The 13,676-nt window shown below is 43.3% G+C and overlaps 1 protein-coding gene across 1 annotated transcript in view; it reads left to right on the forward strand.

Annotated features, from left to right (window-relative positions):
* SMYD3 (SET and MYND domain containing 3) overlaps nucleotides 1–13,676 on the forward strand; it is a 758,954-nt gene that overhangs the window by 519,578 nt on the left and 225,700 nt on the right. The gene's annotated exons all lie outside the window — the stretch shown is intronic.

Consider the following 13,676-nt stretch of genomic DNA (forward strand, 5'->3'; position numbering starts at 1 on the left):
TATCTATCTATCTATCTATCTATCTATCTATCTATCTATCTATCTATTTATTTTTTTGAGACAAGGTCTTGCTATGTTGCCCAGCCTGGTCTTGAACTCGTAGGCTCAAGTGATCCTCCCACCTCAGCCTCTCTAGTAGCTGCAGTTATAGGTGAGCACCGCCATGCTTGGCTCCTGTCTATTTTTTAACCAAATTTTTAAATGTGGTTTCTTCTTTTAAAGTTTAGTATTGCTGCAGATTTTATAAATAGTTTGCTGACTTGCATTATTTCCATACCCTCTGTTAGAGAGTACAGTGGGGTATAATGGGGATTTAGATGCCAAACCATTTAGGTTCAAATCCTGACTACCTCTTATTAATGGTGAGGCTTTGGCAAGTGGATGAACCCTCTTTGCTTCAGTCTTCTCAGCTCTTACACAGCGGTGAATGTTGTAAGCACCTCAGAGGGTTACAATGAGAAGGAAGTGAGTTAATAAGGGTGTAACCTTCAAACGGTGTCTGGAACATGATGACCCCCCAGGAAAGGTTGAGTGTGGAAGCAGCGGCCCTCCTACCTCCCAATGTTTTATTAATAGTTGGGACTCCGTTGTCATTTTGCGGCTATGGAAACTGAGGCCTTGATACACTGGAGAGTAGCCGATCCATGACTACTCCAGGGCCCGTGACCGCCATTCTGGAACCGTGCTGAGTTTACTACATGGCTCCTTTGTTGAAATGTTTTGGAATAACATGGCGTGGTAGTCAGGCTTCAACCTGATCCCAGTGATTCCTGCCTCCCGAGGTTCACACCCTTGGGTACTCCCCTCCCACATCGTATCACAGTTGGTGTGTGTGGCCAATAGAACGTGATAGAAAGGATGGCAGGCCATTTCTGAGATGCAGTTGGAAAACACATTGGCTTCTGTTTTGGTCAGAATCTCTCTCTCAGGTCACTAGGGAAGAAGTCAGCTGCCTTCTTGTAGCAGCTCTAAGGGAAGCCCTCCTGGCAAGTAACCCAAGCCCCTGGCAGACAGCTGGGCAGTGACTGAGGTTTGCCAGCAACCACAGGAGTGAGCTTAGATGCCCCAGCCTTTGTCCGTCTTTGAGTTGACTGTGGCTCCAGCTGACAGTTTGACTACAACCTCCTGAAACACCCTGAGGCAGAACCATGCAGCTGAGACACTCCCGGATTCCTGACCCTCAGAACTGTGTGAAGTAATTTAGCTGGTTGCTTTCAGCTGCTCAGAAACAGATAACAAATGCACATGGCTTAGTTCTCTGCTGGTATCTCTGTCTATAATGACATAACTTTTAAGCTGTGGCTCTATTCCTATTTCCTATTTTAGCATTAATGAACTAATGTGAAAAGTTTTTCCACACCTGCCCTGGCTCAGATAGATGGCAAGCATCTTGAAGGCAGGAAACACTCAGGATTCTTCACAGTGCCTAGCAGGTGGGAGAGGCTCTGTAAATTATGTGTTGAATTAATGAATAAGTACATTTTTTCCACATATAGAAAAATCATTTTAGTTAAAGTATGTATGTATTCAGGTCTGTTTTGTGAATATAAGAGGAATGTTTGATACTGAATTTTTCTCATTTGGATTTCTGGTAAATTTTAATATTTTCTTTTTTCTAATTGACTTCAACTTATGATTGTGACTTCTTATTATGCTTCATGTCTGATAAACATAACAATTTTTTTAAACAGCCCTACTGTTTGAAAAGGGACTAGTGTGGATACCAGTTAGTGGTCACTGGTGCAGCAAAGTCAATGCACTTCCTTTCTGTTTGAAAAGGGACTAGTGTAGATGCCAGTTAGTGGTCACTGGTGCAGGAAAGTCAGTGCACTCCCTTTCTGTTTCTGTCATAACAAATTACCACAAACTCAGTGGCTTTAAAAACCACACTTGCGTTATCTTACAGCGCTGTAGGTCAGAAGTCCAACATGAGTCCCACTGGACTGAAATTCAAGATTGTTGGCAGGGCTGGTTCCTTCGGGACGCCCTGGGGAGAATCTGCTTCCTCGCCTTTTCCAGCTTCTAGAGGCCACTCTTATTTCTTGGCTCCTGATCCCTTCCTTCAGACGGAGATGATTCCTGTCAATGAGGAATCTGGGTTGCAGGAAATATCCTGGTTTTTGAGAAAGTAATCAGGTGTTGGAGTGTGAATGACAAATCTACTCCTAGTTCTGTATACTTCCTTTCTCATTGCAGCCACTGAAACCATGTCAGATGCAGAAATTTTATTCAAGGTCTAGATAGCTGTGTGACCAAATGGAAGTAGGACTAGGAGACAGTTCTCTCTCACCATTTTTCTCATTTAAAGGAAAAGCTGCCCAGGCATGGTGGCTCGTGCCTATAATCCCAGCACTTTGGGATACCCAGGCGGGAGGATTGCTTGAGCCCAGGAGTTTGAGACTAACCTGAGCAACATAGCGAGACCCTGTCTTTACAAAAAATAAAAAAATTGTCCAGGTGTGGTGGTGCACGCCTGTAGTCCCAGCCACATCCCTGTGGTCCCAGCTACTCGGGGGGATGAGGCGGGAGGTCAAGGTTGCATTGAGCCATGATCACACACTGCACTGCAGCTTGGGCCACAGACTGAGGCCCTGTCTCAAAAATAAATAATAAAATTTAAAGAAGTAAAAGCTAAATACAACAAACGTAGAAGAAACACCTTTCAACTACCTCAGGTAACATAGGATGATATTAAATTTACAGTTGTTGGTGTTAGAGAAGAGGTCACAGAATAGATATATTGTATTTGGTATGTGTAATATTTTTTAAAATTGGATTTTTGTATCTTAAGGTCAGGGCATCTATAGCATTTGAGTTCTCTACTTTTATTATAGAAAACATAATTTCATTAATAGATGCTAAGCTCTGAGTAAGTTTAATAAGGTTGGAAAAAACTCTAAACCACCTCCAGTCCCCAAACCCTACCATACCTGAGTTGACCTGTAATCCTCTGTGGGAGGGGGCGAACCCCACTTGTCATTGGAAATCAGCAGTGCAAGATGGAGAACGTATTACTGTCTAATCCCTCCAAGGTACAAGGTCGGACACCTGGAAGGCTAAGGCAGAAGCCTTCGCTGTGTTTCTCCTTTGTATCCAGCTAACCACTCGTGTGACACTGAATGAATGAGTGGTGGTTTCTTGCAAGCCTGCTGCAGGCCCAGCCTCATCTTAGGCATTGGACATGTGCTGCAAGCTGGATTTGTGCTACTTTGCTGCACAGTTGACCTGCTAGCAAGTAATGCCTGGGGATGAGGATGTTGTCTTCAAGGTGCACACAGCCTAAATGTAGGTGAAGATAGGAGTGAAAAAAGTACACAGTGAAATTAAGGCTAAGAGAGGAAACAGTCAAGTGCTGGGGGAGTGCCCAGCAAGATGGATTAATGGATTCTTCTTCAAGGATCTTGCAGCAGTGGAGCCATTTCAGCTGGGCCCTAAAAGGTGAGCAGGATTTCTTAGGAAGAGAAAGGGGAACAGGATGTTCCAGGCTGCAGAACCCAGTCATCAGAAGCGTTGTAAATGGGAAGACAGGTATTAATTGTATAAAGTCTAAGAAATCATGGAATCATAAAGTTAGAAATGATCTAAGTGGTTACATCTCACCACTCCCAGCCAAGGGGTTCTGGATAAGTTACAGTGTGTTCAACCTTGGCCATAGAAAAACAACCACAAGGCTTAAATAATATGATAAGGGGAATTTATTGGTTCACAGATCTCAAAAATACGGAGATGGCCCGGGCTTCAGACATAGTTTGATAAAGGCTCTTGGTAGCAGAATGGCTGCTGAGTGTCAGCCCTCAGGCCGACATGTCATACGTTCTGGAAGAGGAGATACTCCCTTTCCTCCTACTGTCAAACAAAAGTCTTTGAGTTCATTCTGATTTTGGACACATACTCAGCCTCCTCCCAAGCTGGTCTCTGCCAGGGGAACACAATTTGCTGATTGGCCTGGGCTCTGGTCACAGCCTGTGGCTGGGGCAAGGGAGCCAGGTGTGGGCTGATTGGATTAGGACAATCAGAGCCCATTGCTACAACCTGGGCTTGAATCCAATAGGACATGGCCACGTCAGTGGGTGGGACAGTGGTGGGAATAAGGGGAAGGGGTGCTGTAGAGGCGGCCCACACTGTCCACATACAGAGGCTTGCTACAGAAGCTACAGAAGAAGATGGTTACATTTCAAGTGGGCCGGTGCCACATCAGACATGGTTCTTTGAATTTGACCTAATTGTCTCTAATTCTTAACAGTTATTTGAGGTAAGTGTTCTCCAATAATTTCCAGTTGAGCAAACCGAGACTCAGAGAAAATTACTTGACCAAAGCTACACACCTAAGAATGGCTGAACCGGAACTGCAAGCGGCAGCCTCTGTTTCCAGAGACTGGGTTCTCTCCATTATATCGTGGCGCTTGAGGAGGCAGCTACAGCTCCATTTGGGAAGCTCTGTTGGTTATGACTGGGCGGGGGAGGCTTGTGTAGCCGTGTGGTTAGGACTGGTGTGTGGGTGGCGGGGTGTGTGTGGGTGTGTTTGGTTTGGTTTGTCTGTTTGTTTAATAATGTAAAGCCAAACCTGCCTCCTAGTAATTCCTCTGCATTAGGTATAGAGCAGTGATTCTGAAACCCAGCAGAGCATTATAAAAATAGTTTTCTGGCCTCTGTGCCAGATCAACTGAAGCAGAATCTGTGAGTAGGACCTTGAAGCTGTGATTTTCTTTTTTCTTTTTAAGTGTCAGAGATGATTCTCCAGTACAAACAGGTTTGGAGAACTCCTGCTTTAGAATACAACCAATCTCTTCTGCCTTCCCTATTACAAACCCTCAGATGTTTAAGACTGGGGTCACCCATGAGCCTTTGCTCCAGGCTCTGGTGTGGTGCTTAAGTGATGGGACTTTGGAATCAGAAAGGCTGAGTTCAAATTCCATCTCCACTGTTGATAAGTCGTATGCCTTGGGTAAATCTCTTAATATTGCTAAGCCTTAGTTTTCATATTTATAAAGTGGGAATAATCAATTTAAATTAAAAATCGTTGTGAGGGATAAGTTAAGAAAACGAAGTTTTAGCGTGAAGCCAAAAGAACATAGAAAAGTTTCAATGGCTATCACCTGTTACTAATGATTGTTAAACTTCCCTGGCTCTGGCTTCTTTAGTTCTTTTCAATTATTTGTTTTCTAGATCTTTTTTACCTCTAATTTTTGGTGTTTGCTAATTTATCTCTGAAACAGTAATGGTATGTGGGGGGTAGATACTGGCATAAAGTTCTAGACATCTGACTACATCAGTGAACAGTAGAGCTAGAGCTTCCTGTGGTCTGAGTGTGACGTTTCTCTGGATGCAGATATCCTCTGGATATTAAACATCTTGGAATTTCCCATCCTTGTTTAAGTTCTTTTCTCTTGGGAAATTGATCGGTGGCTGATTACGGGAACATCTGGATTCTTCAAGAATATTTGGACGTTCTTCAACTTGGTTTCAAGCCGAAGCTGTATCTGGAGGCATGAATATGAGTTGGTTTCATCATAAAAGTGTGTTGATTCCAAGACTGCTACGATCCGTTTTATCTCGTGTAGATCTGTCAGCGTTTTCCTATTCATCCACAAGGGATGACTCATGTGAAATGAGATATACGCTCCAGCAGAGAGCCAAGTTGTTCCACAATATTTACCTTGACATTTACATAAAACGCAAATATGTTCATCAAGTTCTACTTACATTTGTCTCTTGATTCTGAAATACATGTTCATTTGTTGTATCTACCTATACCAGTTCTCTTTAAAAATACTTGTAAGGCGCGGCTTTACCTGAAGCTTGATGAAGGTCGTACACAGCCTGTTTCAATGCACTTAGCATATTCTCTTTGACGATGACCCATTCTTGCCAGCCTTGCATGTGGGCGTGGGTGGGTCACCTTTACGCTGGAACAACCGAGAGTGGAGACTTTCTGTTCTTAGATAATGTACAGGGTGGGCTTTTCAGGGCAGTAAAACCTTCACTGAAGACCATGAAAATGCCCAAATGCTACATGTTCCAGTGAGCTAATTGAGGCATTTACTACTGGCCTTAAAATTTTATATAATTTTGTTTATGGTATCATAATAGTATAAAAGCAGCTGGGCTCACTAGGGGACTGCGTGAGTAATCTGAAAAACTTGGACCAGCTACAGGAATAACAGCAGAGTTGCATATAGCAAAAATGTATTTGGGAGTAGCTCTCTTTTATTGAAATGGCAGAAAACAAACTGAGGTACAGAAAATGTAAAACTCCCAAGTATCAGCTTCCCTCGGCTCCTTCATTCTTCTAATGACTAGAAAAGAAACACTGTTGTAATGAGAAAACTCCAGAAAATCTTTCAACAGATTCCTAACATCCCCAAACCGAATTTTAGTGGGTCCTCTCTCAATTCTTGGAAGAAATGAAGTAAACAAGAGATTAAACTTGTTAAAGTTGAGATGAAATAAATGTGATGTTGGTTATCTAAAATTCTGTAGGAGGAGAATTAAACACCACAAATGATCCTAAAATGTTTGGTAGACTCGCTTACTACACTGCCAGGGGAGTGTGGTTCCTTGTTCAGAATCACTGATATGTTATATAAAAGTACTTTTTAGTTGGGCTTCTATTTTGAGCCAGGTATTATCAGCACTAAGGATTCAAGGATTTACCTTTAAATGGCGCGGTATTAGGCTTGGAAACAGATAATTGCTTTAATGGAGGCAGTTTCAAGTGGAGTAAGAGCCAGAAAGGAGTCCAAAGTCAAGAACGGTGGGGAAGGTTTTGGAAAGAAGAACATGTTGGTACAGGAATTTTAATCAATAGTTTTCCAACCAGAGGGAATAAAATATATAGAATAAAATATGTAGAATATATAGAATAAAATACATTGTAAGAGAGCATGCCACATTCAAAGATATTATTAACTAGTTTTTTATATTATTGGAGCTTAAAATATGAGAAGGAGGTGACTAGAAATGCAGTTAAGAAAGGGAAGAACCAAGTATTAAAAGCTGAATGGCATGCCGAAGAGTTGACACTATTTCAGTGGCCATGGGGGGCCACTGAAGCATTCTGCAGAGAGGATTATCCTGTAAGACTGAAAGATTATATCAGCAGAGTAGAGAACTTAAGAGGCCTGCATGGGGTACATTACACTGGTCCAGATGAGACGATGTTGACCCAAATTGGAGCAACAATCTTGGAGATGGGAATAAGGGAGCAGATTTGAGATAAAGAGGTGGATTGGATGGGACTTGGGATATGATTGTGCTCGAGACATAAGGACATGTTTTTCCTTAAGGACGTAAAGGTGGTTTGCATGACTGAGTAGTTGGAGGAGCCATTTAGTTAGGTAAAAAATAAAGGAAGGGGAACAGGAACGAGGTAGAAATTAATGGGTTCACTTTTAAGCATTGATAACTTTGAGAGGCCTGTTGGACAAATGGAATTGTCTAATTGATGATCATTCTATATAGTTGAAGTTTAGGAGAGAAGTCTAGATTTGAGAGCCGTTAGGATATAGATTATAGGTAAAAGACAGGCATGGATGAGAACTCTCCGGCAAAATGTATGGCATGAGAAGATGAGAGCCAAGGACAGATCCCAAGGGATCCCCAGCACTTATGGGGATGGTGAAAAGCAGATATTCCAGGAAAGGAGACCAAAAGGGAGGCAGTGAAGGAGGTGGTAAGAGATGCAGGATAGGGAGACGTTATAAAATCCAAGGGAGGAGGGAATGCTGTGTGGGCAGGTGAGCGATGGTAGATAGGGCAGAGAGTAAGGCAGGGACTTAAGAAGTATCCATTGGCCTGGAAACTGTTCAGTTCATGTGGGGTCATGAGATGTGCACATTCAGCAGAGTTGAGAGGGCAAATCGATTACAGAGCAAGGAGAAGTTGGAAGGAAGTGGTGTATGGAGAACATTCTCGAGAACCTACATGTGTACAGAAGGAAAGGGAAATACACTACATTCCCAGTGAGGTCAGGGAGACTTGTTTATGTTTTAAAATGACAAATTTGAACATGTTTATATGCTTAAGGGAAGAAGCAATATGAAAGGAGAGACTAAAAAATCTGGGATGAGGAGAGGATGATCAGTGTAGCAGGTCTTAGATTAGTTCTCAGTCTGCTCTGGGATCGTATAAACATCACCCAGAAATTGTTAGGAAAGTAAATTACCAGTCCTTACTTCAGGTTACTCAATTACAAACGCTGGGTTTGTAGCTCAGCAGCCTGTGTTTTAATGAGCCTTCCAGGTGATTCTCACGCACACTCAAGGGGGAGAGCTCTGTCCTAGATGAAGAGGAGAGGTGGGATCCAGGGCCCAGGTGAGTGCACACGCCCTTGCACAGGAGGAAGGTGCTTCTACGGGCGCAGGTACAAATAGATTTGTGGTGCATGGTGTGAAGTTGATGGAGTTTGCTCCTGATGACATAATTTTTCTTTTTGAACTAGGAAGCAGTTTTGTCCACTGAATCCTGAGATAAGAGTAGGGTTGGGCCAGGCACAGTAGCTGACGCCTGTAATCGCAGCACATGGGCAGGCCAAGGTGGACGGATCACTTGACGTCAGGAGTTTGAGACCAGCCTGGGCAACATGGTGAAACCCCATTTCTAAAAATACAAAAATTACCCGGGTGTGGTGGCAGGTGCCTGTAATCCCAGTTACTCAGGAGGCTGAGGCAGGAGAATAGCTTGAACCCAGGAGGCGGAAGTTGCAGTGAGCTGAGACTGCGCCATTGCCCTCCAGCTTGGGCAACAAGAATGAAACTCCATCTTAAAAAAAAAAAAAAGATAAAAAAAAAAAAAAAAAATTAAAGAGAGTAGACTTGACTGAGTTTACTCAAATGAAATACCCATTTAAGGTTTTGGAAATGTTGCATTCCAATTGAGCTAGAATATGATTAGTTTTAAGCTGAAACATACCTTTATTCTCTCCCTCATTCCACTCTTTCTCCTGACCGTTTCTTAGCAGGAGCTAACTGTTCTTCTTGCTACTGATTCTTTAAAACCGAAATGATTCCATCATAGCCTGTGTTGGGAGACTCAGTCTTGAGGTGTTTGGGGGCTTTTTGTTTGTTTGTGGACTCAATGGGGCTTTTAAATCTTTGCCTTAATCATTGGATACTTTCAGGAGATTGCTGAGATCACATCATTTAGAGCCAGAATAGAGGAGAATATTTGAGCAAGGATTCATCAAACCAATATGAGAATTTGCAGATGTTAGATTTTATTAACACTCCCACACAGGAGGTTTGAAATGAACAAGAGAAAAAGCAGGACATAGATTTTTAAGAAGAAAAGTCAAACAATTTAAAAATCTGCCGTGGGCATCTGGTCATGGGTCCCAGGGGACCATGTGGTGGACTTTTGATCTCATCAAACGCGTTTCTTAGCTGGTCATGAAAGCTGGTTGTCGTTTCATTTCATGATTTCAATATAGTGAAGAATTTGGATAAAGCAGCAGCATTTTGATGTGTCTGGTTTTTAGGGGAAATAATTTGCTGTAACTAGTCATTCTCTTTTTCTGTTTTCTTTCCTTTTGATGAAAATGCATTTATATTCTGATATGTGAACACAACCCCCGAGGGGTGAAAGTCTGAAAAGTTATAACTGAATACAGTGTCCCGAAAGCTGCCCCAAAATAAGGCCAGGGAGACAAGGCATGTTGTCTCTGCGAGACCTTCAGTGTGAGGTGTTCTCAGCTGGGAGCGTGGGAGGAAGGACCGTGTTGGAAGTCATCTACCATCATACAGAGCCCCGGCTCCTTGCTCTGGAAGAGTAGACTGGACTTTTTAGATCCAAGAATCTTTTTTTCACTCAGCACCTTGAGCATTCGTGTAGATAAATATTTGGTTTCGGACGGCAGTCTTGGGTTCAACTGTATACAGGAACCTTTAAATCTGAACCACTTGGCAAGTGCTTCTTGTTTCATGTGAAGAATGCTTGACCACATCTCCAAAGGTGTGGCTACAAAAGAAACAAGGAAATCCTACTTCTCAGTGGAATAGAACAGTTCTCAAAGCGAATCCAGTGAGTCAGTTCTTGTCTGAATTTTTGCTTATTCTATGGAGTAAATAGATTTTGTTAATATTGTAAACACAGTTTAGTGGAATCTGCAATGTTTCTGGAGTACCTTGATTTTATTATTGGGAATATGAATTAAATACAAATTAAGTGGGTTTAGAAGGGGATTAGTTAAAAAAAAAAACTGAATTAGAAAATGTTTTAAGATTTCTTTGATGGAAGTATTTAACCTGTAAATGAGTCTTTATTATTACATTAGATCAGCTCTCAGACTGACATTTTGATTGTTTCACAATTTGATCAGAAATTGAGACTATAGGATGTTACTTCTATGTAAATATAAATGTGGGGCAGATGTAGTGACTGACATCTGTATTCCCAGCACTTTGGGAAGCCCAGGTAGGACAATTGTTGGAACCCAGGAGTTTGAGACCAGCCTGGGCAACATAGTGAGACCGCATCTCTACAAAAAATGATTAGCCAGCTGCAGTGGCACATGCTTCTGGTCCCAGTTACTCCAGAGGCTGAGACCAGAGGATCACTTAAGCCCAGGAGGTGGAGGCTGCAATGAGCTGTGGTCGTGCTACCGCACTCCAGCCTGGGTGACAGAACAAGATCCTGTCTCAAAAAATCGAAATGTTACTATATTACAACTGTGTTATTAAAACTTCCACCTCTTTAAAGATGGAATTCAGCATTACCCAAAAAATTTAAAGGGAGGATATCTCTGGATTATGTGAAGAGCTACATTTCTACAAACCCTCCAAAAAGAAAACCCCACATGCTCAAGGTCCCCGTGGCCGTGGGTCTGCACCCAGAGCCAGACTGGAGGGAGGGCTGGGAGACTCTCCTGCCCAAGCCTGGTTTGAAGATCGGATGCATGGAAGCAACAACTCTTTGAGAGGACAAAATAGAAAAAGAGAAATAGTATGGAATTCTTTCTTTCTGCAACAAGTTCTGTGTGATCATTTCCCAAGTTAAAGGACCTCTTCTTACTTAACTCTAACCGTAAACAACTTGGTTGGAGCCAGAACTTACACATGCTTTCAGTATTAACATGAAAGCATCATCCTCACAAACGTCTGGCTTTTCTGTCTCTTCCTTTGCTTTTGTTATGGCAGGATAGATTGGACTTTTTCTTTTAGATCTAAAAATCTGTTTTTTTCACTCGGTACCTTGAGCATTTGTATTGATAAATGTTTGGTTTCTGACAGCTGTTTTGGGTTCAGCTGTATAAGGTAACCTTTACATTTAAACCTCTTTGCAAAGTGTTTATTCCCTTAAAACATTTCTAATGTAAATGTATATACATAGAAAAAGGATTCTGAAAGGTTCTTCTGAGTTAGGTTTAATCTGTCCTGACAGCTCAGTGCTATTGAATTCTTACAGTGAAGATGTCCTGGTTGTCTTTGCAGCCCGCTGCTCCCAGAGGGCTCTTGGGTAGCTAGTTACCCAAGGGACACCCAGCAGCGGCACATCCTCGTCCTCTCAAAAAGGGCAGAGCTTCAGGACCCTGGTCTAGCCCAGGGGGCATCCCCTTAGCACTGTGTGCTGTTGCCACTACCTGTCATAAAACCTCAATGTTTATTTGGCCTCGTGTTTATTCTTTGCAGATGTATTGAGCACCTACTGTAAATCAGGTAGGTCATCGTCTAGCTAGGTCTGACCCAGATCAACAAGGTTTCTGTCCTCTTCAAGCTTAATTGTAAGTGTAATCATAGTGGGATGCTCCAAGTTAGGATCAACAGACCTTTCTATAAAGGGTCAGATAGTGAATGATTTAGGCTTTCTGGGTGATACCACCTTAAACTACTTTACTGTGTCTTGTAGCTCAAAAGCAGCCATAAGCAACACATAACGGGAAAGGCAGGGACGAGTACCAGCAAAACTTTATTTACAAAACCAGTGGCCGTGGTACCATGGACTGTGTTGACTGCTAGTCTAGACAATGCCAATGCAGTGGGACAGAATCCGTATCACACAGTCTGGAGTAGGGATTTGTTTCCCAGACTGCAAAGCAGCTCTCCCGTCAACGTCGGCAGCCATAGAGAATAAGCGAATGTCTCAGCATTTGCTGCCTGTTGCAGAATTACTGACAGCTGCATTTGTCATGTTCTTGAATTATTTTTTCTACCTTGGGTTTAATAGGTTTCCCAAAAATCCTCAGTGAGGAAGCATCACCCTAATTTGTTCTACATGTCATGAGTGTGATAGGCAGAAAGGAAGCAGACAAACTCAGACCTTGAAATTGGAATGAAGCATTTAATTCCTGCTCCCATCCTAGCTTGGTGGAGTTGAGCAACACATCTACAGACATCCTTCGAACACAGTGACTTCCGCTGCCCTCTGTGTGGCCTCTTACCTGGTGCTGGGCTCTAGGGTTGATGTAGGCCTTGGGTCCTGCCCTCAAGGATCTCATAATCACAGGAGTGGAATCGATGAAGTCCATTCCTGCCTCCATTCCTGAGGTGTGCCTGACTGCATGCCACACGTGTGCAAGGAAAGCAGAAGTGACCAAGGCCCGGACCCTGTCCTAGATGAGTTCACACTAAAGCAAATGAGAAATCATGCACAATAAAGCAAAATCCAGTGCTGCAGCCTGTGATAGAGACCACGCTGCATGGCTTGCTGAGTTCTCCCCCTCGTTGTAATTCAGCAGGCTTCCCAGTGTGCCCTGCATCCTCGCCTGGGAGGCACACTTCACCATCAGCCCCCCTTACAGGTGGAGGGAACTGAGACACAGAGCTCCGAAAGCCCCACAGCTGGCGAGTGGCAGGGCTGGCATGCAATGCCCAGTAGACTGGTGTCTGACTGCAGAAGCTGCGTTCCTCACCCCTGGGATCTGTAAGATAATCCTGCTGATGTGTGAGATCCAGGAGAATGCATCGTTTAACCAGAAAAAGTTTTGTAACTGCATTTTAGCTTTTGACAGAAATGTGACTGCCCACTGAATAATGAGCGTTGGAGTTAGAGACCATCTGGCTGCCAGGGCCTGGGTTTGGTCGTCTTGCGTTTTTTAAGTCTGAATTGGGATGCTGTATTTGTTTCTTACAACTGCCGTGGTGACATACCACAAACAGGGTGGCTTAAAACAACAATTTTGTTTTTCACAATTCTAGAGGCTGACGGTCTGAAATCAGGGCCTGTTGGCAGGGTGAGTTCCTTCTGAGGCAGAGTCTGTTCCGTTCCTCTCCCATAGCTCCTGGTGGCAGCAGGCTGTCCTTGGTGTTCCCTGCTTGTACCTGCGTCACCCCAGTCTCTGCCCCCGTCTTCATGTGGAGCTCTCCTTGTGTCTGTCTTCACATGGCCGCCTTCTTATTGGGATGCCAGTCATGCTGACTTTATTTGTGAATAAGGTCACAGTTTAGGGTACTGGGGGTTAGGACTTTGACATAATCTTATTGGAGGGAACATAATTCACCCGGTAACAGACACCTCTAGACAGGATGGAACTTCCTGAATCACCCCCAGCCCATCCTAGTTGTTTTTACCCTGGAAGATATTCCCAAATCTCTGTTGCCGTTGCCCTCCTTGGGCATTTGAGTTGACTCCTCCTTTCTTCAAGATATTTCCGTGTGGTGATGGTGATGGTGATGGTGATGGTGATGGTGTTGGTGATGGTGATGGTGTTGGTGATGGTGTTGGTGTTGGTGATGGTGTTGGTG

This window comes from Piliocolobus tephrosceles, chromosome 1, assembly GCF_002776525.5.
Source record: "Piliocolobus tephrosceles isolate RC106 chromosome 1, ASM277652v3, whole genome shotgun sequence".
NCBI lineage: Eukaryota > Metazoa > Chordata > Mammalia > Primates > Cercopithecidae > Piliocolobus > Piliocolobus tephrosceles.